The sequence below is a fragment of the Liolophura sinensis genome, chromosome 6 (genome assembly GCF_032854445.1).
Source record: "Liolophura sinensis isolate JHLJ2023 chromosome 6, CUHK_Ljap_v2, whole genome shotgun sequence".
Taxonomy (NCBI): domain Eukaryota; kingdom Metazoa; phylum Mollusca; class Polyplacophora; order Chitonida; family Chitonidae; genus Liolophura; species Liolophura sinensis.
The window spans coordinates 77254858-77282052 of record NC_088300.1 but is presented as its reverse complement, the minus strand read 5'-3'; the positions used below and the strand labels follow the sequence as shown (position 1 = coordinate 77282052).

Sequence of the window (27195 nt, the reverse complement as noted above, 5' to 3'; positions counted from 1 at the left end):
GAACAAGGTCTCAACTCTGAGTGAACAGCATGACATGTTGTTCCAATGTTATTATTTATCGAGCCATCTTCAGAACCTTAATCCTGATCAGTTATTAAGAAACAAGAATGAAAAAAAAATGAATTTCATAATATAAAAGTAAAACAATTTAATACCTCTTTCTAACAACAAATATTGTTACATGAAGCAAAAAATTGATTTTACTTCATTTAATTTTAATTTTAAAATTAAAACACATCATTGCCTTCCTAGTAATGATATCATATTTATTTTAATTAATAAAAGTAATATTTACCTAAATCAAAAAATTTCTTCAATTTTACTTTGCTTTCATGTCATATTTAAAGCATCAAGAAAAAACAACCTGAAAAATCCATTTTCCATCAAAAAAAAAACTGTCACAGGATATAATTAAGGTTTTTGTGTAGACAAATAAAACAGTCCATAAATATGAACTCGTTATCTTCTTACCGCTTTGAACTGTCAGGTGTGAGAGGCTGCTGATAGGAGTTGGTGAGAAAGTTGCTGGGTAGTCCACAAGCCCCTGGGTCAGTAACAGAACATCCAACAACTTACAGGTATACCAGTAAAACACTCCCCAGGGGGTACGATAAAATATAACCAGTAAGCACTGATCACCTACAGCATTCCGGCTCAATATCTGCTAAACAACTGAAGTATCACCACAGCTAAGTCAAGAAGAGCACATACACCCTATGTCTCTGTCAACAGGTTCCCTGAGAGGAAGGTTTTCCTACATGCGACAAAGCCAATCAGACCAACTGTCCAATCAGACTAGGAGCTACAGCTTTTCTAATACAAGGATGTCCATATGTCTCACAGGAACACTGTCTATACTGATGCTCATTTAATCACCTAGTTACGAGTCTTTCCACAGCCAGCAGTAGCCAATAGGAAGGGGTGCGCAGAACATGCTAGCCAGGCAGTGTGAAGCAATCTGTCACTGGAGGCGATTCTTAACTCTGCTCCCTCCCAGTGGGTACTCTAAAACTCCACTGTGATAACACAAGCCTCAGGACGCTTTCATCTTTCTGTGAGGGTCCAGACTAACTGAGTGAGGCAGTAGCTTAAGTTACAGGCTGCCACAAGCCTGCTGTACAACCAGTCACAATCACTGGTAAACTGAACTGGCCTTCATACCTACAAAAGGGCCTTCTCTAACAATATACATTGTACTATGACGGCCCTGAGTGTGTGAATGGGCAGATCTCTACCCTTAAGCTATCACCACATACTGCATCACCAGGAAATGAACCTGGGTGCAAGTATATGTCGGCACTTGGCGAAAGAAATTTACTTACAACAAAAAGAAAGATGGGAACAGTACCAGAAATAATTAAAATGTAAGAAATTATTAACTATATGATACTAAAACACAGACATTTAATAATTTAAAAAATTAAAAAAAAAAGGATTCAATTACATAAGTTTTCATTAAAATACTACATCTAAGATATACATCAGAAACTAATAAGTCAGCATCTCTTTGATGCACCAATAGTTTTTACCAATATGAAATAACTTTCAATTTAAACCAAAGATTAAACCCTACCTTGTATGGACATATAGCCTCTATCAAAACAATTATCTTTCTGCATCTGTTCAGGTGTAAAAAATATAAACTTGTTCAAATGATAAGGTTAACCCTAAGCACACAACACAATGTACACACTGACTATGAAAGAAATAATAGAGACATCACCTGTGGTGTAGGTGGGTCGGAAGAGCCTTAACAAGTATTTTACACCTGTGACAGGTAAGACTTTGATGATGACAGTCAAGGTGGTCAGTATCTAGCGGAGTATCTCACAGCCTTATCCAGACAGGGGAGTACAAGTAACCCTGTGTGTCGTATTATCCGCCACAACGCTAGAGTTTCATTCAGGATTGTCACTCATCCAGAACAAACTTGTCGCCAGATGATGCAAATAATGTCAGACAGAAAAAGTGATAAACTTGAAATACAAGACTTGCCAATGGTACTTTTTTATTTTAAAATAATACCCCAGCACAACACGACCTATCACCATTTTTTGTAAAAGAGACAATTTTCCCAGTGAGTCTTGGTCCCTTTGTTGTTTGTCACCGTGGTTGCCTGGACTAAATGGCAACAGTTTTATTAGGCGGTTATTAACTTCACTTAGCAGGTTCTTCAGAACTTCCAGCTTCAGCCTGGAGTGACTACATTCTCTCTCACTAGCTGTTCTTCAATTTTCAGCCATCCTAACAAAGCTTGCTTAGACATACAGACATGCCTCATAGCACAAAATCCTACCTTTAATAGACTGCCATTTTTTAACAATCTGCTGAAAAGACACTTACCAATACTTCGATCTAATAAAGTTAAAATGCCCAATTTCCTAGATGCTCTTTTCAGATTGTACAATCAATAGCTTTATCTTAAGGCAATATCCAAGAGACAAATAAATTGTTTTAATGGATTTTCCTTTAAACTAAATAAAGAACAAATCCTTCCTGCATGACTATTACAAGATGCTCCAAAATTGCCAACCAACCTTACAAGATATTTCTCTGAAGTCTAATTAATACTGGAGACACTGGTAAATGTGTAAAATCAGCCAAAAAGACACTTGGTCAAATGTATATCTCACAGCCTATACCCACCCCGTAGGACAGTTACCAGTGAGACATCTGAAATTGATCCCTGCATCCACAAGGCCATGAATTCAAGTGTCAGTATACCTGAGACCATTTCCTTCACCCAGCCACTAAGGGTGTTGTGCGAATACTATAATTAGTTCAATACACATCCAGTGAGGGCCATTTCAGATTCGTTAGTGAGGCCTGGATCACACCTTACACCTTGGAATCAATGGCCAAAACTTACAGAGAAGGAAGCAGCCAGCTACAACCCATCGGCCAAACCCTCCTATTGGGTGCATTTAGGTTTGAAACATGACATTAGGATAGATGGCTACAGGGTATCCAGCAGGACATTCCTCAGCGGTTCTACACACTCTCCAGTAGTGATATTATCTTGTCATGTCACAGTCTCAACACTGTGCAGTAACACTCCAGAAAAGATAATAAGGATGTTGTTTTTTTGTTTTTTTTTAACATCCTTGGAGTCCTCTCCCTGCCTTTATCTGTGATTATCTCACAGTGTCAGGTAACACCCCACATTTTTATGGCACCCCTGCCTACTCATAAAGTCCAGCCAGATGTCACAGAGAAGGATGAATGGTACTGTGTAGTGGCTAGCTCTCCTTCCATATAGATTTAAGCCGGCATGGATGTCAGTGATTAGAAACCTCCATTTTGGCTAAATCTAATGCTCTACCCTGATAAAACAGAATCAAAAATACCCCTAGATTAAATGCACATATAGTGAGTCATTATACATGTATATGAAACATGTCCCCTTACCATTTAGTGCATGATGAAGAATCAAGCCATTCAAATTTTAAGATCCAAGATCTATATCAAACTTTTATTTCATTTCTGTGTTAATACATTCTGATGAGGAAACATCAATTTTGTTATTATGACATTTTATCGCTGAGATATATTTTACATTTGTCAAAAAAGTATTGATACTTTAATAAAGCTCATGTGAAATTAATGAGGACTATAGATCTCAACTTTTTTAACACTGATTACAAGACCTCAGCAGCTGGCTTTTGTGCCAGGTGGTTTAATATCTCTGAAAATTTAATGATGAAAGTCCAACACTCTGAACACTAAGACCACACATGTGAAGGTGTTACCCTAGAGACAAAATCTTCAGAAGAGTGATGATCTGCTCAATTATCTTGTTGAAATCTGAATCTGTCTGGTAAAGGGGATCAGTGTGAAACAGCTTTACCAGAGATTGGGATCTTCTGTAAACCTTACTGGGAATGGTCAACGGCTTCAGCCAATCACAGCACACATATCATAACAGTTTGACAAGTAAATGGATGTCACTATTGTTAGGGTAACCTTACCTAGCCGTTTGTCAACAAACTAAGTACATAGGTCAAATCACAGCAGCCACTTGAGAAAACCCAACACCAGAACCTCAAAATATGATGGGAAAGAATATGTAGTCACAGACATGCCTAACCATAGGGAAAAATAGGAAGGTGCAAGATCTTTCAAGTGAGTGAGTGCTGGGGGTTTAACGTCATGCTCAACAATTTTTCAGTCACATGACGCTGAAGGGATCCTTAGGGTCTATGTAATGTACTTCCTTGTTGCAGGACGGATTTTCACCGCTCTTTTATCTAGTGCTGCTTCACTGAGACGACCTACCAAAGGCAAGTAAGCCTCCCCGCCTGAGCCTTATACTGATACAGGTCAACCAGAGACGTACATTCATTATGATCAAAATCCAATGCTTCACAACCCTTTCAGTGGGAAAAAATTTCCACAAGAATTCAGTGCGTAGAACCTAGGCATACTAGCTTACCAGAGATGAGCTTCGCGCCCTTCCTACAATAGTCATCCAAACCTACCAACCACAGCAGTCTGGACTGAGGGCACACAAGTTAACACCCACTTAACAACCCATCCCACAAGGGAAGCAATGATGAAAAGAAAACAGTCTGTCCAGAGGAGTGTATAACACAGTTTTATCTTACCAATTCTTGTGTAATAGTGTCTAATTTAAATTAGAAGAGATAATTAATTGTCTATCGGACAGGTTATTTGTAGAAGCTGGTAACTTGGTGATTGGAGTTCATGTTATGACCGACAATTCCTTCCTCAGGGATATGAATAGTAAGCTACACACAGCAACTCATGGACAATGTAAGCTACACACAGCAACTCATGGACAATGTAAGCTACACACAGCAACTCACGGACAATGTAAGCTACACACAGCAAACTCAAGGACAATGTAAGCTACACACAGCAACTCATGGACAATGTAAGCTACACACAGCAAACTCAAGGACAATGTAAGCTACACACAGCAACTCAAGGACAATGTAAGCTACACACAGCAACTCATGGACAATGTAAGCTACACACAGCAACTCATGGACAATGTAAGCTACACACAGCAACTCACAGACAATGTAAGCTACACACAGCAACTCATGGACAATGTAAGCTACACACATTAACTCATGGACAATGTAACCTACACACAGCAACTCACGGACAATGTAAGCTACATACAGTAACTCATGGACAGAGGGAAAAGCTACTCAAAACTGATCCCTTCAATGTAATATTTTTGTTTGTTCTCCTAAATATTTCACGTGGATGCAAGTGCTGTAATTAATAAAAATTAATATTCAAATGACAACTATAGTAATTCAAATTACTATATTCCTGTAATACACATTATCCCCTCAGAACAGTAGCATTAATTATCCTTTCACTGAAAAAAACATTACTCTTAACATTGAACAATTAAATAGTTTTCCTTCTTGAAAAGATATCAGAGTTGTCATCAAACGCATAGATATTTCTTAAACAGCAACACTGCTCATAATTAACATTAAAGTGATATAGTACCTACAGAAAAGAAAGCCATATTGGGATGCATATTAAGAATATATATCTTAAATCAATAAATGAATTAGTATTTCTATTTAAAGGGGTTCTTGATGGACTAATCCTTGGGCTTTGCCATATCTAAAATACCAATTTAGACATAACTTTTTTTCCAAAAATACAGCAGACCAACAAAACACACCAAACAGGTAGAATAAAGAGCTATGTTTAGATGCATCTATGTGTATGATAATGCACATGCTGGTCACATACTCCTGCTAGGTATATAGCATGTCAGCCTTATCCTGCAGCATGTGATAGTCACCAAGTGACCAGCCCTCACTATTCACTAAAACCACATGTGAGACTGCCATGACAACTCAGTAGATGGAATTTCTCACACTACTGCAACATAAATTTTCTATGTAGCCAAGAGTCTGGTATTTCCTGTTGGTCTCCTTTGAAATGACCACCCCATGTGTCAATGTCTGGTTACACCCAGGATGGTATGGATAAGGGGCTGCTTTTCCTAGCTGAACAGGGAGAGATGTGTTTCTAATATGTTAATTACTGTAATGAATACTAACAAGTCCCCCAGCCTCTAATGAAACAGTTACTGGAAAACTGGCTAAACCTAATGCACTACCATTCATCAGCTCCTTTTCACCAACTAATGACATTTCATTCCCATATAACAGGAAATAGTTGTCCATCATCAAGCTGGCTGCGATTGGCTCAGCAAAATGTTTATGCATTAAATGTCTGGTTTGTGATTGGCTGAAAACATGTCAAACTATATCTAACTGTTATATGATAGGCTGAATGAAAATGATCCACCTCAGTTATTCATAAAATTGATCTCACTCATCATCCTGTACTGTCAATAAAATTTTACAACAAACTGACAAGGGAAAATTCTCATCTACTGCATTGGTTGACATACGCTTTAGCTTGAAAAAAACTTTTATCATTATGCCATCAATAAAGAATCATAAGGTTATTACAGATATTATTACACTTATACAGATGCTGGGATATTTAATCCACACTCATGTTCACCTCAATAGGTTCACCTGAACATACGTGTAGACTGCACCTGTATCTGTGAAGCAGAGCTATCACAATGAGCTGTACTTACACACATCACTATGACCCTCAGTACAAAAGCTCTCCGTAGATAGTACCTAATCCCATTCAGGTAGAATAGTAGGTGACCTCCCACCTTACAACTTACCTGGAACCACAGCTGGCCACAAAACCTTACTTATCATGTTAACTACAAGTCTAATCTGCTATCTCCTCTTTCATCTACCTGTTTTCTCTACCAGAGCTTGTTCTTCTGGACAGCAGGCAATACAACCCCAAGGACCACTAGATCCAACTTATCAGGCCGATAACAACAAACAGTCAAATAAACAGAGGCCGTGTAAAAGCTGACAAGTAAAATGCGGGGGATCTGAGCTCAGGTGGTGTTCTGATAACAATCCGACAAATTACAGGTGTCACAGGCATGGCCAACAAAGGCTTACGACTCCAACACCTCCAGCCAACAGATCTGACAAATTATGACTTCAGTCATCTTCAAGTCACAGAATGGGAACACCCAGCCCTGCAAACAACTGAAGCCTCTTGTGATTATATCACATAACAGACCTCTGGTCACAGCAAGTTTTCTATAGGTCCTGGAACTGCTCAGCTAAGAGAAAAGTATCTTTAAGTTTGATAAATTTAAATTCCCTTCATGCAGTACTCGGAAGATTTAAATGCAGTATTAGCTATTTTTACACACCTCTTTAAAAATTAACTAATGCAAATTAATAATTGTGACTTTTTTCAACATTTTGTACCCAGCGTAACCACCATACTTCATTCCTCACTGGCAATTGTCTACCAGGAATAACCAATTAATTTAACATCCTTCATTAAGTAGCAGGACTTGAGATCGGTGATAAAATTAACAGGAGCTGGCGCCAGCCATGAATTGTTTGTGTCAGACTTTATCTGAGGTCGTCAGATTGCTTCATTTTAAGCATCTGTGAAAACAAGACTATAGTGGGATTGAGGCAGCAGGTAGCTTGTTAGGGGTGTCCAGCTAACACAAACAAAATACCATGCTTATTACAGCCAGTTTGAAACCTGCGCCTAAACCTGAATGGTCAGCCAGTAGCTGAGCAGAAAGAAAAACATAGACCAGGTCCAAGTTTGCCTTTACATAAACATAGTAGGTCTTTTAGGCGTAAGAATGCAAGAGCCAGCTTGATGATTCTGGTCACTTCCATGATCTGAGCAGCACCCATAATGCTGCTCAAGCTGTACTAAACTTAGAGTTCACACAAGGAAAGTGGAGTTAGTAAACTGCTGGGGAACTGTTTCAATATTACACAAGCTCAAGATAATCTTGTTTTAATGTAAATATCAATGGTTGTCTGTTTTGCATTATAGGCCAAGCAAAATTTTACATTTACCAAATGCCACTTTTGGAACTTCCATTTATACCAGTAAGTGAATTAGGAGCATCCCCCTTCCTTCTGCATATGCTTCAGCTGTGGGTGTGAATACAAACAAAGGGGTAGTCCTCACATTAACATTCTAGGCTTGCAGACTGAAGGCTCCTGAAGGAGATTTTCAACAGACACCATAGCTTAATGGAATTATTCCCCCACTGTTGTATTCACGACTGTCTGACAGAGAACAGGATCAACCGGGTTTTCAAACCACTTGGAACACACAATGTAATGGTCTAACCAATGATGTCACAGAATCCAACTGTAATTAGTCCTCATATTGGGTAACATCGTGTACTTTGGTTCTGATTAACGAGTATTGATCATGAACCGGGCGATAATTGATTTTTTTTGGCAAACTCAATTGGTGAATAAAGTGAGAGAAGAGCTGTTGTGTTGCAAGCTACTCTGTAACCTGAGTGTTCCCGCACTGTCTGATAATTATATGAAGATTGTTGTATAAGAGAAACACGCACCAACCAGACACTAGAAACATAATCAGATAGATTTCCTGCTTCTTACACAAAGAATATTGATATCATATCATGAAAACATGTTTCAGTCTAAAAACATGTTCACAACATGTTAAAATCTCTCCATTTACTTTCTCTTCCACTGTGTTAAGTGAGATAACCGTAAGAACTATAGAGGCGGCATCAGGGGTTTAAAAACCACAAATACCCACTCCAACATTCCTTTTGTACTTGTAGGGATTATTGACAAAAGTTTGTACCCTCAAACACTGAGTAATTCCGACATCTTGCAATAACAATCAAACCCAAAGAATACTGCCTAAATCCCTAATCTGTAAAATGAGGGGCAAATAGAAAAATAAAGTAATTCAAAAAGTAATCCAATCAAGACAATAACAGAAACATGCAGTCTGTCAAGCAGTAATTACACAACTTTTGTTCACACACATGGCTGCATGAAACTGCAATATTAAAACTATCCTGTAAGAAAATTCAGACCAGATGTTGTAAGATGTCTTTGACAACGTGAACAGTAGGATATCATCATAACAGACGCTGACTTGTTCCATAAGGAACACAATTTTTAGGAATAATCTGAAGATAATACACAAAAGTATGAAATGACACTCACTTATATATCAGTCATCCATGTATGCTAATCTACCCTACCTGTTTAAGCTATCACGCATTGGGGAGCTCTCTGGTGACCTTAACTGGAAGATTTTCAATGCGTGGCTGTCTAAGCTGTTTACACAAAATATGCCTGTTTCATACACAGAGGTAAGTGCATGACTCTGAGCTTCCTTTGAAAGAATAGTACAAGAGACAATTCAGCAGTTTGCAATCCAAAACTAGCACAAAAAACTGTGCAAAAACTTGTTTATAACCAGGCATACTTTCATTTGTGGATGCACCGGGGATATTTAGCAACATGTTGATTTCCCTAGCTGAGTCTTAATGACACTGCATGAAAGGATCATTACACATTTTATACTGTTCAAAGGTGTAGCCTGTACATGTAGCAGAATGTTCCAAAACTTCCACTGTTCACTGTTCACCTCTTACATAACACACAATTACTGAAAAAGTCTGGATTCAACAGATGAGCCTGGTACACACACAACCTTGTGATTTTTTTACCAAAATCATTTCTTGACCCGTTTGTGCATAATGTGTCACTAATAATTTGTATCCTCATATTTTAAGATGAGATTAATAGACTGTCAGAGGAGTCATTGTAAAAATAAGTCCACTCAACTCTGCGGACATTATGGGAGCTCAGAGGAGAAGGACATGTTGAGAGCCCTGTAGAGGACAGGAAATCTGAGCTGTTTGGTCAACCCTCATAAAACTGAGGAATGTCAACTGGTGAAAAACGTCTCTGAACACTTAATGATTTACTCAGCTTCTCCACCAACTCTGACATCCACCAGAGGAGATTATACCATTTTATTTTCTTCAGGATAAATGAGTTTTGGAGTGTAAAAAAACACATCAAGACAGCAGACAAATGAATAAATGAGTTGTCAAGGTTGTTTATGGTGGTAAAATACCAGTTTTCTTGAGAGTTCTTGAAAATGCTGGCTAACTGACTGCTATAGTGAGATAGTTTGTTATCGGTTACTTTACCCTTCAGTAGAAACAAATACTATTACATGATTTACACAGGCCTTGTTCATTATAAGCTGTCCACTTCACAAATGTTCGCATTCCACACAAATCAATCACTGTAATAAACAGCTCGGGAATGCTTGTGGTATGCCTACATCTTACTCCTAAACCTTCAAAACATTATATGTTCACGTATTGTCCCAGTTCCTAAAATGGTCTTCCCAAAGGAATCTGGTTCCAAAATTTCAAAACTCTCAATATCGTTTTAAATGGAAGTCTGACTGGTTTACTGATTACAGGTTTTTTCCCTAATAGCTTTAAGCAAAAGTTTGCAGAGATTGTCCAAGAGAATGACTATATTCCTACATCATGTAACTTTCAAAAATTGCACATATCTGATGAGTTAACATATCTTTTGTTATATATGGTTTATGGTTTGATATTTTATCTCCAATTATTTGCTTAATTACTTGATAGATTTGAGTTGATTTTATGAAAGCCACATTTGGACGAGAGAAACTTATAATTTACGAAGGAAATAAAAAAATATTATCTAAAAATATTTCTAACCTATAGAACATATATATTGTAATTCTGCAACCTTGTTACATGTTTGCAAAAAGGTGTTTTTTCCAGCATATTCTGAATGCAGTATTCTGTATTGACTAATAAAATTGTCCTTCTTGTGAAGGCCTGAAATGGCCAATCTAACCAACGTAATTTAGCCTCCAAAATTAAATTAAAAGTGTGCATAAACTGCACTCTTTCATATGCGAAAAGGTTGAAGAATTTAAATAGGGTAGATAATCATTATATAATTATCACAAAAACTGGTGTTTTACACACGCTCTTTCTCACTGCTGAAACGAATAGAGTTCCAGGGTGGTACATGGAGACAACCTATGTGACATTCAGGCTAATATTAAGGTGGGGTATTCTTGTACCAGCGAGCAACCGTCTGTGTGATCCGACACAGGTACATGTACTACCACGCTAACAGCCACTGTACACAATCGCCACTTCTTTATTTAACACATCACCTACCTTGTAATCTACTGTTAAGATCTAAGTACAAACCACAGAACACAAGGGCTTAGTGCCCATGTTGTCAGCACTGAGACATATGACCAATTACATGAGAACAGTGTTTGACCCAAAGGTTGTCCAGCTGGAACACAGCTACCGAACTTTGTAAGAAATCCATCCGATTGAAGCTCAATATAATGAAGACATAAATCTGACCACTAATTACAGAACATTAACCTCGCTTCAACAGACAAGAGGGCAGATCAGAAAATTGAGGGATAATGATTTCCGTACATGATCAATGGCCCAGCTCTCCTGAACCATGCTCTCGCCCACAGCACAACAAATGTGGAATAAAGGAACACCCTTTCAGGTTCCCAAAGAATGCCGGGACAAGGCATTGGGCAAATTACAGGATATATCATCACCTCGAGGGAATCTGTCATGATACCAGTTATTTACCATCTGGAAATAGCTGTATGACAAGAGATCAGAGGAATGGAGGTAACAACATCCATGTAGCGGGTAGTTCAGAATTGTGACCTACAACTAAATCTTCACTACAATATCTTAGTGACACATCAATGTAGCGGGTAGTTCAGAATTGTGACCTACAACTAAATCTTCACTACAATATCTTAGTGACACATCCACGTAGCGGGTAGTTCAGAACTGTGACCTACAACTAAATCTTCACTACAGTATCTTAGTGACACATCCATGTAGCGGGTAGTTCAGAATTGTGACCTACAACTAAATCTTCACTACAATATCTTAGTGACACATCAATGTAGCGGGTAGTTCAGAATTGTGACCTACAACTAAATCTTCACTACAATATCTTAGTGACACATCAATGTAGCGGGTAGTTCAGAATTGTGACCTACAACTAAATCTTCACTACAGTATCTTAGTTACACATCCATGTAGCGGGTAGTTCAGAATTGTGACCTACAACTAAATCTTCACTACAATATCTTAGTGACACATCAATGTAGCGGGTAGTTCAGAATTGTGACCTACAACTAAATCTTCACTACAATATCTTAGTGACACATCCATGTAGCGGGTAGTTCAGAATTGTGACCTACAACTAAATCTTCACTACAGTATCTTAGTGACACATCCATGTAGCGGGTAGTTCAGAACTGTGGCCTACAACTAAATCTTGACTACAATATCTTAGTGACACATCAATGTAGAGGGTAGTTCAGAATTGTGACATGCAACTAAATCTTCACTACAGTATCTTAGTGACACATCCACGTAGCGGGTAGTTCACAATTGTGACCTACAACTACACCTTCACTACAATATCTTAGTGACACATCAATGTAGCGGGTAGTTCAGAATTGTGACCTACAACTAAATCTTCACTACAATATCTTAGTGACACATCCACGTAGAGGGTAGTTCAAAATTGTGACCTTCAACTTAATCTTCACTACAATATCTTAGTGACACATCAATGTAGCGGGTAGTTCAGAATTGTGACCTACAACTAAATCTTCACTACAATATCTTAGTTAAACATCCACGTAGCGGGTAGTTCAGAACTGTGACCTACAACTAAATCTTCACTACAGTATCTTAGTGACACATCAATGTAGCGGGTAGTTCAGAACTGTGACCTACAACTAAATCTTCACTACAGTATCTTAGTGACACATCCATGTAGCGGGTAGTTCAGAATTGTGACCTACAACTAAATCTTCACTACAATATCTTAGTGACACATCCACGTAGCGGGTAGTTCAGAACTGTGACCTACAACTAAATCTTGACTACAATATCTTAGTGACACATCCATGTAGCGGGTAGTTCAGAACTGTGGCCTACAACTAAATCTTCACTACAATATCTTAGTGACACATCCATGTAGCGGGTAGTTCAGAACTGTGACCTACAACTAAATCTTCACTACAATATCTTAGTGACACATCCACGTAGCGGGTAGTTCAGAACTGTGACCTACAACTAAATCTTCACTACAGTATCTTAGTTACACATCCATGTAGCGGGTAGTTCAGAATTGTGACCTACAACTAAATCTTGACTACAATATCTTAGTGACACATCCACGTAGCGGGTAGTTCAGAATTGTGACCTACAACTAAATCTTCACTACAATATCTTAGTGACACATCCACGTAGCGGGTAGTTCAGAACTGTGACCTACAACTAAATCTTCACTACAATATCTTAGTGACACATCCACGTAGCGGGTAGTTCAGAACTGTGACCTACAACTAAATCTTGACTACAATATCTTAGTGACACATCAATGTAGCGGGTAGTTCAGAACTGTGACCTACAACTAAATCTTCACTACAATATCTTAGTGACACATCCACGTAGCGGGTAGTTCAGAATTGTGACCTACAACTAAATCTTCACTACAATATCTTAGTGACACATCCATGTAGCGGGTAGTTCAGAATTGTGACCTACAACTAAATCTTCACTACAATATCTTAGTGACACATCCACGTAGTGGGTAGTTCAGAATTGTGACCTACAACTAAATCTTCACTACAGTATCTTAGTTACACATCCATGTAGCGGGTAGTTCAGAATTGTGACCTACAACTAAATCTTCACTACAGTATCTTAGTGACACATCAATGTAGCGGGTAGTTCAGAATTGTGACCTACAACTAAATCTTGACTACAATATCTTAGTGACACATCCACGTAGCGGGTAGTTCAGAACTGTGACCTACAACTAAATCTTCACTACAATATCTTAGTGACACATCAATGTAGAGGGTAGTTCAGAATTGTGACATGCAACTAAATCTTGACGACAGTATCTTAGTTAAACATCCACGTAGCGGGTAGTTCAGAATTGTGACCTACAACTAAATCTTCACTACAATATCTTAGTGACACATCCATGTAGTGGGTAGTTCAGAATTGTGACATGCAACTAAATCTTCACTACAATATCTTAGTGACACATCCATGTAGCGGGTAGTTCAGAATTGTGACCTACAACTAAATCTTCACTACAATATCTTAGTGACACATCCACGTAGCGGGTAGTTCACAATTGTGACATGCAACTAAATCTTGACTACAGTATATTAGTTACACATCCACGTAGCGGGTAGTTCAGAATTGTGACCTACAACTAAATCTTCACTACAATATCTTAGTGACACATCAATGTAGCGGGTAGTTCAGAATTGTGACCTACAACTAAATCTTCACTACAATATCTTAGTGACACATCCACGTAGCGGGTAGTTCAGAACTGTGACCTACAACTAAATCTTGACTACAATATCTTAGTGACACATCAATGTAGAGGGTAGTTCAGAATTGTGACATGCAACTAAATCTTGACAACAGTATCTTAGTTAAACATCCACGTAGCGGGTAGTTCAGAATTGTGACCTACAACTAAATCTTCACTACAATATCTTAGTGACACATCCACGTAGCGGGTAGTTCAGAATTGTGACATGCAACTAAATCTTGACGACAGTATCTTAGTTAAACATCCACGTAGCGGGTAGTTCAGAATTGTGACCTACAACTAAATCTTCACTACAATATCTTAGTTACACATCCATGTAGCGGGTAGTTCAGAACTGTGACCTACAACTAAATCTTCACTACAATATCTTAGTGACACATCCATGTAGCGGGTAGTTCAGAATTGTGACATGCAACTAAATCTTGACGACAGTATCTTAGTTAAACATCCACGTAGCGGGTAGTTCAGAATTGTGGCCTACAACTACACCTTCACTACAAACAAATCCGTGTGATACATGGTGGGCTCTTACATTTTGTTATGAGAAATTAAACCTGAGTGATACAAAGTGTGATACATGGTGGGATAGTTATAATCTGGTTTCACATCAAATATGTGTGACACAGCAGTGTCATACATGTCAGAGCAGTTCTTACTTTGTGACAAATCAAATCTGTATGATACTCCAGTGTGTGATGCATAGTGAAGCAATTGTTCTCTGTTCACATCCTAATTAAAAACAGTGTGATACTACATGATCATAAATTAAACCTGTGTGAAACATAATAATATATGTGATTGATGCACTGAAATGCACTGATCTAAATATAATGTGTGCTGAAAATATTTATTTGATTTGCGTTTTACGCCGTACTCCAAAATATTTTACTTATCAATGGTGGCCAGCATTACGGTAGGAGGAAACTCGGCAGAGCCCAGAGGAAACCCACAACCATCCGCAGGTTGCTGGCAGACCCTCCCACGTATGGCAGGGGAGGAAGCCAGCATGAGTTGGACTTGAACTCACAGTGACCACATTGGCGAGAGGCTCCTGGAGATGGTAGGTATTGGGTGGAGCTTAGAACAGAAGCCATGATTTCTAAACAGGGAACACTTTCATCACTAACAATTACAGCAGAGAAATTTAAGCCAGAGAAAATTTTTCTCCAGCCTTTAATACATCACTGGATTAGACAAAGCAAAGAAAGCCGCAGTTAGTATGATAACTCACTATTAAGAGGACATTTAAAAAATAAACAAAAGAAGAAAAATGATGCATTGTTCATTATAATATCAGAGCGATTAGGTTTAGCTGCCTTGCCTTGATTTCTATAGAAGCTCATCAAGGTGAAGATAAAAATAAATCTGTCAGAAAAGGAAAATAATTTGAAAACTGAGCATCAATCTATCTGCAGACATTGGCAGGAAGAGCGTAACTTTAGGAAAGTATAGCAGAGTTCCAGACGGCCAAGGCAAACCTCGGCCACGGATTTGTTTTCACATTCCTTTATCAGCTGTCAATTTCTCTGCGCTAGGTAACTAATGAGCAATCAATGCATGGGGCTGGTCGTTACTGTTGCCGATTACTGCAGAACTTTGCTAAACCTGCCTTCCAATTACCTCTGACATGGTCCCATTAGGACAGAGCTGATGCAATAAAGCATCGTCGCCTTTTCACAACCGCAGACTGATTTCATTCAGCCAGGGTGAAAACGTCATTACACAGAAACTGATATTTAATTTAGAGTAAAAAAAGAGATACGTTCATGTTGTCAAGAACGTCTGGAATTTTTATCAGCTTTTCTTCTTGCAAGAATCTATTCATTTATTTCCTAGCAAATCACTGTTAAAGTATATGAGTTTATCCTTCAATAGAAATTTATAAGCGCTCAACACACAATTGAATATGCTCACTTTTTATCTGAGTGTAAGTCAGTAATAAGTTTTCTTTAATGACACGTCAAATGCAGAAAAAAGTATGACAAAACAAAACAAAAAAAAGCAAAAATTGGTTTGAATGTTTCCCAAATATGAGTGTTATGAAGTCCAGCTCTAAAGATATATATTTTCATGTACCAGACCATATCATCGGACACCCCCTAAAATTCCTCAAGATGAACAGATTGTAATACAGTCACTAACCAGTCTGGGACACCATTACAAACAACTGATTGTATTATAGTCACTAAAAAAAACAGTCTAGGACACCATTACAAACAACTGATTGTATTATAGTCACTATCCAGTCTAGGACACCATTACAAACAACTGACTGTATTATATTCACTAACCAGTCTATGACACCATTACAAACAACTGATTGTATTATAGTCACTAACCAGTCTAGGACATCATTACAAACAACTGATTGTATTACAGTCACTAACCAGTCTAGGACACCATTACAAACAACTGATTGTATTATAGTCACTAACCTGTCTAGGACATCATTACAAACAATTACAAATCATTACAAATTTCTATAATTGTATCATGTGCATTTGTTCTTTCACTATAAAAATCACATCATTTGCTATACTCTAAAAGTAAATACATGTAATGGTTGATGACTATCATAATGTAATATTACAATATGTTGTTTTCGTAATCAAATCATTATATGAAATATCGTGTAGTTCAGTTGTATTACCAAAATTAGGCATTGCTGTTACATAACCATGATAAACGCTTAAAATAGCGGACAGACTTACCTTGCACACTGATGTTATCTCTCTGCTGTCTCAGCTTCAACTCCTTGGGCACTTCAAGTCAGGCTTCAGCCACGCTCTCAATGACCACTGTCCAGTGCTACTGACCACTCACATTCACCAGTCATATTGACCGCTCCTACAACAATAGGATGACAAAAGTGACACTGTACTTAGGAAAGCCCCTCAGAGGCACTTGAGTCTGCTACTGTTAGGGTCAGCCCCCTGGGAAGCCCCTTCTGATCAGTTCCCTTCACCTATTGTGTGTAGAGGAAAGCTTCCCTGCTGAGGCCATGTTATCACAAAGCATGGCCTTATCTCTGTGTTCCCAACACACAATTCCTGCAGTCACACCTTTATCTCCCACACCCAACACATGTACCCCACACTTCACAAAACCAGGCATACATTCTCTTACATCTTATCAATCTGTCCATCTATTAACACAAATTGGATGAAGCTTAAAAATGTCTAAGTAAAGAATACATTAGTGCTTATCTACACCAAATCTCCCACAATGAAATCCATACCACTTTATTAACATATGTATCAATTTATCAACTACAAGTATGTTTGGATATCTACATGAATAATTTCAGCAAAGCTAATGTAAAGAATTCACTTTATTTTTTTTTTAAAGAAAACCTTGGAGTGACAAGCCTGTGATTTTAATTCACTAAAGTGTTAGCTACATGTAGGACGCTACACTAACACACCTCCACTGCTCAAATGTCCTACCTATTCACCACCTTCCAACCTGAGATATTTGTCACACGAGCAAATCAATTTTGGGGTTCCTTTCATGTATCTCATTTACAGGCACACCTATGTTGCAATGTATTTATCACATCTACTTTACTATATATATGAAAAATATGGCAAATAGCAAACTAAACATTAGTCAATCAGTAAAGTAAAGGCTTTAATTTCCTGCCACAATAATCAAATAGTGGTTAAAAACACGTGACTCAACAGTAGTAGAAGTTAAAGTGAAAATTATCGCCTTATAACCAAGAAGTCAATGTGTCTATGAATGCATTAATTACAGGTATTGTTAGATGGACAAAAAGAGGCTGATTAACGCATTGTGACAACACCTTGCTGAGAGAGTTGCACAGATTATTCTTATCAGTTTGGGAGCAGGTAAAATGTTCACTCGCGTCTAAAACCCTCAGTCACACAGCAGGTGGTTGTAGTCAAACCACCAATAAGGCACTAATTGAACAAAACCCTGCATCAGAGGGTGCTGATCTTGTAACAATGGGCTGACAACCAGGCCTCAGGCAAACTGTGAACTGACTTTACATAAGTACCTGTACCACTGCAGCCAGTAAGACCACACTACCTACTGTAGTTCATCTAAAGTCAAGCATTTTTTAAAGGACACATTTGGATTCTGATGGATTCATCCACCTTTACAGGGTACTTAAGATTTTTTTTTGGCGAAGTTTGACTAAATTTCTTATGCATAAAAAAGTATGAAAAGTATGATTTTAAGGCCTTTGTGTGCTTGTGAAAGTGCATTCTGACATATCAAACTTTAGGTGAAGCACAGTATATGTGTGGTTGTCAGTTCAATCATTCCAAGAGTCGCCATATTTCATCTACTTATCTGCATTTCATTACAGAGCTAAGTTGGGTGTCTTGATCTCTGTATTTCTCAATCACATATAGGGCCTTCTTCATCTGAAACATTCCATTTGAAATAACCCTAAGAGAAAATGTGGCTTAGTGGAATTTAATGCACAAGTCCAACAAGGCCAACTTAAGGTACAATGTACAAGTTCAATCCCAGCTATTATCGTGCACAGAATTATAGATTTTCATACTTTTTGCTCAAGTTCTGTAATTTACCCTGTGTACTAAACTTTCATCCCCACATAGAACACCATATAAATGGGAAATCCATAGGTATGGTATTGAACAACACTCAGAAACAAACTAATCAGATTAAAATGCTATGTGTATAATGAGCATAGCCTAAGAATTCAAACTTATTTTATTTCCATGGATAAATGGGTCGGATTAAATTTTTAAACTAAAAATCAAATACAGCACCTCCTCCATAAGACTTTTAATCATGCAGTACTAGTATTTTTGTCCCTGTATGTGTAAATGTGTAAGACACAATAATCTGACTGACTTTATAACTACTATGAACACTGAATATTAAGCAGTGTTGAGTACATATATCATGCTGATCACCTTATCTCCCAAATCTACAACACTGTAAGCCTGTTGTCTGAACAAACAGAAGGCAGCATTTAATGCTCCATGTCGTAAATATGCTAAAAACTAATTTCACTTGCAGAACTTCATTCTCCCATTGCTACAGACTTCACCATTACATTTGCAAGTAATCAGGTTGTATGTATTATTACCGATATATTAAATACTGCAAGTGTAGCCAACCCAATCCACCAAGTCTACATGTATGTATTAACACTGTAATAATATTATACCATCCAATATAATGATTGTATAAAAGTAAACCCTAACGCAAATTCATGTACACATGTAAGTGAGTGAGTGAGTGAGTGCGTGCTTGGGGTTCAACGTCATACTTAACAGCCACTATACTGATACGGGTCAACCAGTCATTGCACTATCCCCGTAATGCTGAACGTCAAGCGAGGAAGCTACAACTTCCTCTTTTAAGGTCTTAGGTGTGATCCGACCGAGGATTGACCTTGGATAAACCGCCCCCAAAACAGACCACATACACGTGTACGGTTGTGTACCTGTTAGCATTATGCAATGTAATGTTATGTAAGGGAGGAATACTACAAATTTGTCCCACTTTTACTTCTTCCTTCACTTTGCTATATTTCAGTTTTTTCTTTGCTTCACTAAAATAATCTCAACCCTCTCCTTAAAATATGCAGGCTAAGCAATGCTGAAATTCAAAGTATAAATGGTACACATGAAGGGCTGTCACCTGTCTTTTATTTACATCAAATGCCTAATTAAAAATTCACCTATGACTACATTAGCCAGAGGGAGAACATAATTAAGACACTTTGAATCAACCCTAGTTACCACACCTGACAAGAACCCCTTCTCATCAGATGAATCCATTAGGATTAGGCAAATTTTCCCCCCAAAATAATAAATAAATAAAAAACATAAAGTCTGCTCAGCCAAGTTGCCATTTTCTGAATGACACTTCAAATTTCCTCAAGTTATCTTATTTTCACCTAAATAATGTTTTCATGAAAATGATCGATAGATCTATAGATTACTCACAATGAAAAGCCTTTGATCTTTTGAGGCATAATTTTTAACTCAGTGAAAAAAATTGTTTTGATTCAGAATTAATTACCAGTACTGAAATGTAACAAACCCTGATTTAATTGTATTCTAATGTAATTTAAGAATAATCAAGTTGAGAGAAAAGCCTTTGGTCATGAATCAAGCATTTGCACTTATCAGACAGGCAAAGATGTCATACTGTTAATTAGAATGGCAAATTTAGTGTTGTTCTTCAGACATTTATGAATTGCATGAAAGATTTTTTCCACAGAGTAAATGAATATTTACACGTAATATAAGTAATCGTGCTTCTAGCACAAAGTACACATATACCTAAAAGTGTATCATTGTTTACGTGATTTACGGTAAAAAAGATGCGTTCGGAAACACCTGGTTGATACAAACAACCCACCTGAGGCTATGCTTAAACCACACAAGATGAATCGCTAGAACTAAAATGTCTCCATCAATGCTAATTTATTCCCCTCCAGTGAAAGCAAATTAATTACAGGAAAAAAGTTCCTGGAATGATGGCTAGATTAACTTCATTTTAAACAGCAAATGTCCAGCATGATATGAGCATTCGTGGCTGTCACTACCTGAACTCGAGTCGAAAATATATGTTGGTGGCTTAATGGCCGCTTGCTCTCATGCGAACATCACTGAGCCTAATCTCCATAAATCAAACATACTAACAAGCCATTCGCCTCTGGACAGCTGCACAAAAAACACTCAGTACGATCCAAACTCCCTGTGGAGCTGATGGCGGGTGATGTACCAGTCAACACGGGCTTTTTACAGGCAGGCTCTGCTGATACCAGTCCTAATATAAATCAGAAAACAAATCCCAGGAGGGGCATAGGGCTATATGGAGCACAACTATGTGCATAGCGATATCTACCAATCCTAAATAAATGTATTTATTTCATTGGTGCTTTATGCTGTACTCAAGAATAATCATACATAAAAGAAATGAATGAATGAATGAATAATCATGGTTTTCTAGACTGTCATTTTCTTTTAAGTAAGTTGTCATATACCTATTCACAAATGTTCACATTTTCTATCAGAGAAGTACATGCAGTTAATATCAGCCCTAGCATTGCATGAAAGTATGTATACCTTTGCATAGGTGTTCAATTTATTATCATTACTAGTTTTAGTACAGAGGACTTGCCTTATATTAACCCAAATTCCACCTGCCAATCTCACGTTTTAAATCTGATATACTGCCAGATGGTGAATCCAAGCAATCAACACCTAAAATAGGTGTTCAAACACAAATAAACAATGAAAGTCAACCAAATAAATTGAATAAACCAACTGAAGTATTCCTGATTTTCCTCAGAAACGCCCCCTCCCCTTCATTCTCCCAGCAGTACACGTATTATACAAGTAACAAACATGACTGATGAAAAGATTCACAGAGAATGGCAGTTTTACTTGTGCAATTGTAGATCAGATGGTGCTAAATGGTGCATTAGGCAGAGACCCCACAAGGTGAAGACAAGAGAAGCCTCCAGATAATGTCCCATTTGTCTATTGTGCACAGACGGCTCTGTGGGCGCCAGACCAAGATTTACCTGTACTTGGTTTGTCTTTTCTCAAAGAAGAACGGTTGAGCTGGCAATCTTAAGATACGGCCCTGGGCTAAGCCTGGACTGAAGGGGACAATGGCATTAGTCCGTGTCATGAAGCCGTGCTTCGAAAGCTGTGAAATTAACTGAGAAGTTGGCCAGGTATTGTGCGTTATTTACACTTGAGTTGTTGAAGTGGTTTGTTGGTAAAGCGTCCACTAGACAGTACACCTGGTAGATTAGTCCCTCTCTCACAAAGACAGCCAGTTAACATCCCAGTGTCACAAGTCAGGCCTACACAATCAAACCACTTGACAACTGTTTGCATTTTTTTGAGCGATTAGTTATGACCAATCCTTGACAGATAAGTAAAGAGAGAGAAGAAATCGGATACTGTTCAGCGATTCAGATAATTCGACACCTTCAGCACGTCAACAGATGTGATTGAAAGTGTTCGACAATAGCAGACATGTTCCGGACAGGAAATGATGCTGATTATAGCCAGAAAAAAAGGGAAAACAGAGTTGGTGTTTTTGTTAAATTACTGCATTGACAAATGAGTTCCGACAGAGGTCAGACGTGGTCTTTCTACAAATGTGGAAATTATACATCTAGTTTTACTCGTTAGTCACACATATACATCTGCTATTGTCACATCTGTAAGCTCCGGGCAGGTGATCAAGTCTGACAACAAAGAGTGTATCACACATATATTTACCCTGGATAAGGCTACACTGCACACCATTATAGTCACTAACCCATCATCATACAATGTCAGATCATTGTAAAATGCAAAACTGCATTCAGTAATCTGCTTTCACATTAGCTGACTGAACAACTATGTGAATCATTTTATTTTAATTGCTGTATTGTCAATGTGTACCACATTTAGCTAAAAGCAAAAAAAAAAGAAAGAAAAAGAAAAGCTTTTGGAGGCAAAGAGAGGTTTTGGTGAAACACAACTGAATAGGCAAAAGGGTAAGGTGTCAACTGACTGGTTGACAGAACCGCAGAAATCATTGGTTCTAAGGTAAAATATGTAGATCAACCAGACTAGTTGGCTGAGAATTTTGGAGGTCAATCTGGCAGGTTGGCAAAGAGGTTTGGTGATCAACCCGACTTGTTATAAGAGGTATGGTGTCAATCTGACTGGTTGGCAAAGAGGTTTGGTGATCAACCCGACTTGTTATAAGAGGTATGGTGTCAATCTGGCAGGTTGGCAAAGAGGTTTGGCGTCAAACTGACTGGTTGGCAAAGAGGTTTGGTGATCAACCCGACTTGTTATAAGAGGTATGGTGTCAATCTGACTGGTTGGCAAAGAGGTTTGGCGTCAAACTGACTGGTTGGCAAAGAGGTTTGGTGATCAACTCGACTTGTTATAAGAGGTATGGCGTCAAACTGACTGGTTGGCAAAGAGGTTTGGTGATCAACCTGACTCATCATCAGAGGAATGGTGTCAAACTGACTGGATGGCAAAGAGGTTTGGTGATCCACCCAACTTGTTATAAGACGTATGGCGTCAATCTGACTGTTGGCAAAAAGGTTTTTTATGGAATATTACTGGTTGGCAGAGAGAAAGAGAAAGATGCTTTGGGGTCAACCTGACTGGTCAGCAGAGAGGTTTTCTAGAACTTTACTGGCTGGCAGAGGTGTTTGCGCAACCTGACTGGATGGCAGAGAGAAGTTTGGGTTATAACCTGACTGGTTGGCAGAGAGATAAGTTTGAGCAACAACCTGACAGGCTGGCAGGAATACATTTCCCTGAAACGCAGCTGGTCGGCAATTTAACTTGTGGGGTTAGCAGAAACTTTTTTCTGTGGAATCTGAATTGTTTAAAAGAAGAAAGAGGCTTGGCTGATAGAAGGCAGACCATAAATGTTAGTTCCACCTGTAAATCAGAGTAAAATGCCATTAAATGTCTTAAGGTAATACATGTCAAATCTGCTGAATTTACAACATTCTTCTCTTTGTTTGTTGTGTAAACAAAGTTTAATATTCTGGCATGAAAGAACTTTAAAACGAAAAGTTCACAGTAAACACTGACACAAGTGTGGACACAGGGAGGGTACATGCAGCTTAATCCCCTCCACCCACTACAAATTGTTGCAGAGATAAAACTGACTGGTTGGGCAATTTTCTTTTCTTCATGTTTAACAATTATTTCACTGGCCATAGCTCTTTTATATGCCTGAATACTGTTATTGCTTAAAACACAACTTTTATGGGTTAGTCTGGACGATGATTTTTGCAAACTTTAAACAGATCTTTTCATCTGTTGCCCAGTAAGATGACAAGAACTTCAACACTGTCAGTGTATAAACACATCACCGGCAAAAGAAGAAGAAAATCACTACATAATGTTTCATAATAGCTGACCCTGTAGTTTAAAAAGAGAAAGCCCTATAATTGCAATAAATACATCATGTGTCCCATGCCAAACGACAAAACTACCTGCACATACTTACCTTTCACATTGCAAACAAGTGCTAAATAACTGAAGCAGATCATATAACTTGTAGCACATGTTATATGAAGTAGCTTTTAAGTGCAATTCCATGTAATTTGTTAAAAGACATTTCCTTAACAAAACTAACACAAAACCCACAAGTGCCCTGACAAGCCACACACCCACAAGAAATAAACTGGCAGAAATATGCCTAAAATTTGATACATGTTAGAAAATGAGTCACTAATGTTAGTCTGTAGAAAGCAGAAACCACAAGCTGTACTATTAAACTGCTCTCCTGTCGCTTTCTGTGGGAAAAAAAAAGTGGAGTGAGAAATCAGCAATGCTGCAGTTAATCACTGGGCAAGTGATAGATGGAGGGAGCGGTGGTGATATTACTTTCAAGAGTTAGTCATTACTGAGCCTTTACAGGGATTTATACCCTTAAATAAACCGAGGAATTAGGAAGGCAATTGCTGGTATGACTGGGACAGCCCGGTACAAATTGACATCATCTGTGTGGCTAGGCGGTGACTGAGGACAGTAGTTATATGTTATCTTCCCTGCACAGCAGCAGTCATGGCCATCACTCAGGTCAGGCATTCCACTTAACAATTCATCTTACTTTCTCCAGCCAAAATGATTTCTTGATTTATTGGGGTTTTGACTCCACTTAAGGTATTTATTTTCTTTTTTCAGAAACACTGCATTCTTCAGCAGCCTAAGCTACAGTTTAAAATTCCTCAAAACAGTCAGGACAAATGCCAGGCTACACATACATGCAAATATGAAAGGCAAAACAGGCACAAAGGTAAAACCTTCTGGCAATAGTTTATTCAACTACCATTTTTGCCAAACTCTATCAATGTTTAGTTATTTATCAATAATGTTATATCCATTTTTATCAATTTGGCAATTATTATATTAGCCAAAGTTCCACAGAAATCAGCATGCATATATACTCTTAATTCATGTGAACTGTCTATTAAAAAATGGCAAAGATAATTTTGCAGAACAAGGATTTTTAATTTAACCTTTCTTGTTTACACACGTTTGATGAACAGTAAAACATACAGATGACTGTTTGTAGGAATGTATGTACCTGATATAGTCTTGGAGTAAACTGATCACAAACGATCAATATGACAGGTAAGTGTTCCACATTCCTACCTCTGAGACTGGAGCCTGGAACAACACAGGTAAGCTATAGATGCTCACCTGTTATCTGAAGAACAGTCTCTAGGGAGAAACTCAATCTGGACACTCTCTCACCTGAAAAGACATACGGGAGCGTTCGTTGTCGCAAAACAACAGCCAGTCGTCTGTGGGGCGAGTGATACCCACAGTGACTGAAAACCTATCAGCGGCCAGGTATCAGTGGGCTACATGCCCGTGATGTTTGGGCGTTTAGTGGAGAGGTTAAAAAGCAAGGCTTGAGGTCGGTTGTTAAACCGTGTTTGTCCCTGTCATGCTCACTTGTTTATACAGAATTGTCTGACAAATAATTACATTATATTGCTCGCTGCCAACAGGACAAATCTTTTCCCCACACAGACAGCTCAATAACTGGTGAACAATGCCACATTCTGCCCTGTCAACTACAGTCTTTCATCCCACGTTCACCAAACTCTATTCACTGTAAACTGTTCATCTTCACCAATTCACACCATGTCTCAACAATAACCTGTAAATTTGAACAAAACTCAATATGGTATGGCTTACTTTCACAAGAAATGTAGCCGACATCAGGTCACAAAATTCTTTTGTTTAATTTCTTAACATGCAGTTTAGAATGTGGAATAAGACTAAACAGTACCAAAAATTTTCAAGCTTCATTCTGACAGGTAAAAATGGCTTCAAAGGTGAGTTTTCTCTAGGTCCCAGTGGTCAGTCCAGAAATTAAGTAGCTTGCTCTGGTGGCTTCAACAATGATCACTGTTAAAAATAATTCTGTAAGGGAGAACAGACCAAATAGGGTGAGGGCTAGGGTAGGGGATGTAGAGTAGGGGGTGTGGGTTTGGGTGGGGCATTGAGGTTACTAAGCCGCCCAGCAAGGCCATGCAGTGTCTGAGCACTACAGCCAGCCGACATCAAACCATGTGCAGCAGTGTATTAAACTGAACAGAAATCTGGACACATAAATACACAAGCTATGGAAGAGATGTCATACAGCATACAACCCTTTCAGTTCGAGCCAAGAGTCTACCATCCTTTAATAGAGACAGTGACAGCTGAGAGCAGTCCTATTCGACAATTGTGGAAAAGTTGGATCGCTTAATTTGCTTTCCTTGCTCATTCTTGTGAAATATCACATCAACTGGAAATCAGAATAGCTGATGCCTGAAACCATCCCCATCTTTTGGAAAAACTAAAATTAGCACAACTAACTGAATTTAGGGAAATATGTATGAATGAATGGGTTGTTTGCTTGAACTAAGAAAATCAAAATGGTGCCGACTGATCAGTTAAATATGCTCAGGTTTGTCACTACAGCAGCCACCGGTCTCTAAGCTCAGGGCACTTCAGGGTGTTTGCCGTGCTCTGGGCAAGATCAACAATGATGTAATTTCTGAAAAATTATAACCATTGACCGAAAATATGCATAAAATAGAGTGACAATGAACAGGTGTAAAAAATACCCCAAAAATGAAAATTAGAAAAAAAAATCTCGCCTTTTAACACATCTCTCATTAGTCAAATGCCACTGTCCAAAAATTCTGTTCTTCACTGCTTTCCTCATAAATAACTATGCTTCATAACACATACTACAGGTATAATCTAGCCAATGTCTTTTGTGAAAAAAATTTCCAGAAATTTCATGTAAAAAGTTTTGTGAACAGAAAGTGGCCCCAGGTTTGTAAATGTCT

At 38.2% G+C, this 27195-nt stretch overlaps 1 protein-coding gene across 2 annotated transcripts in view; it reads right to left on the bottom strand.

Moving 5' to 3' along the window:
* Positions 1–27195, bottom strand: part of LOC135468071 (uncharacterized) — a 74030-nt gene that overhangs the window by 34426 nt on the left and 12409 nt on the right. The window contains exons 1-2 of one of the 2 annotated variants that reach the window (XM_064746107.1): positions 21002–21104; positions 17057–18739 (exon numbers count right to left, since the gene is read on the bottom strand). The gene's annotated coding sequence lies outside the window, so the exon portion shown is untranslated. Of the gene's footprint in view, positions 1–17056; positions 18740–21001; positions 21105–27195 lie in introns of those variants that run through there. The other variant, XM_064746106.1, reaches the window with a different exon arrangement.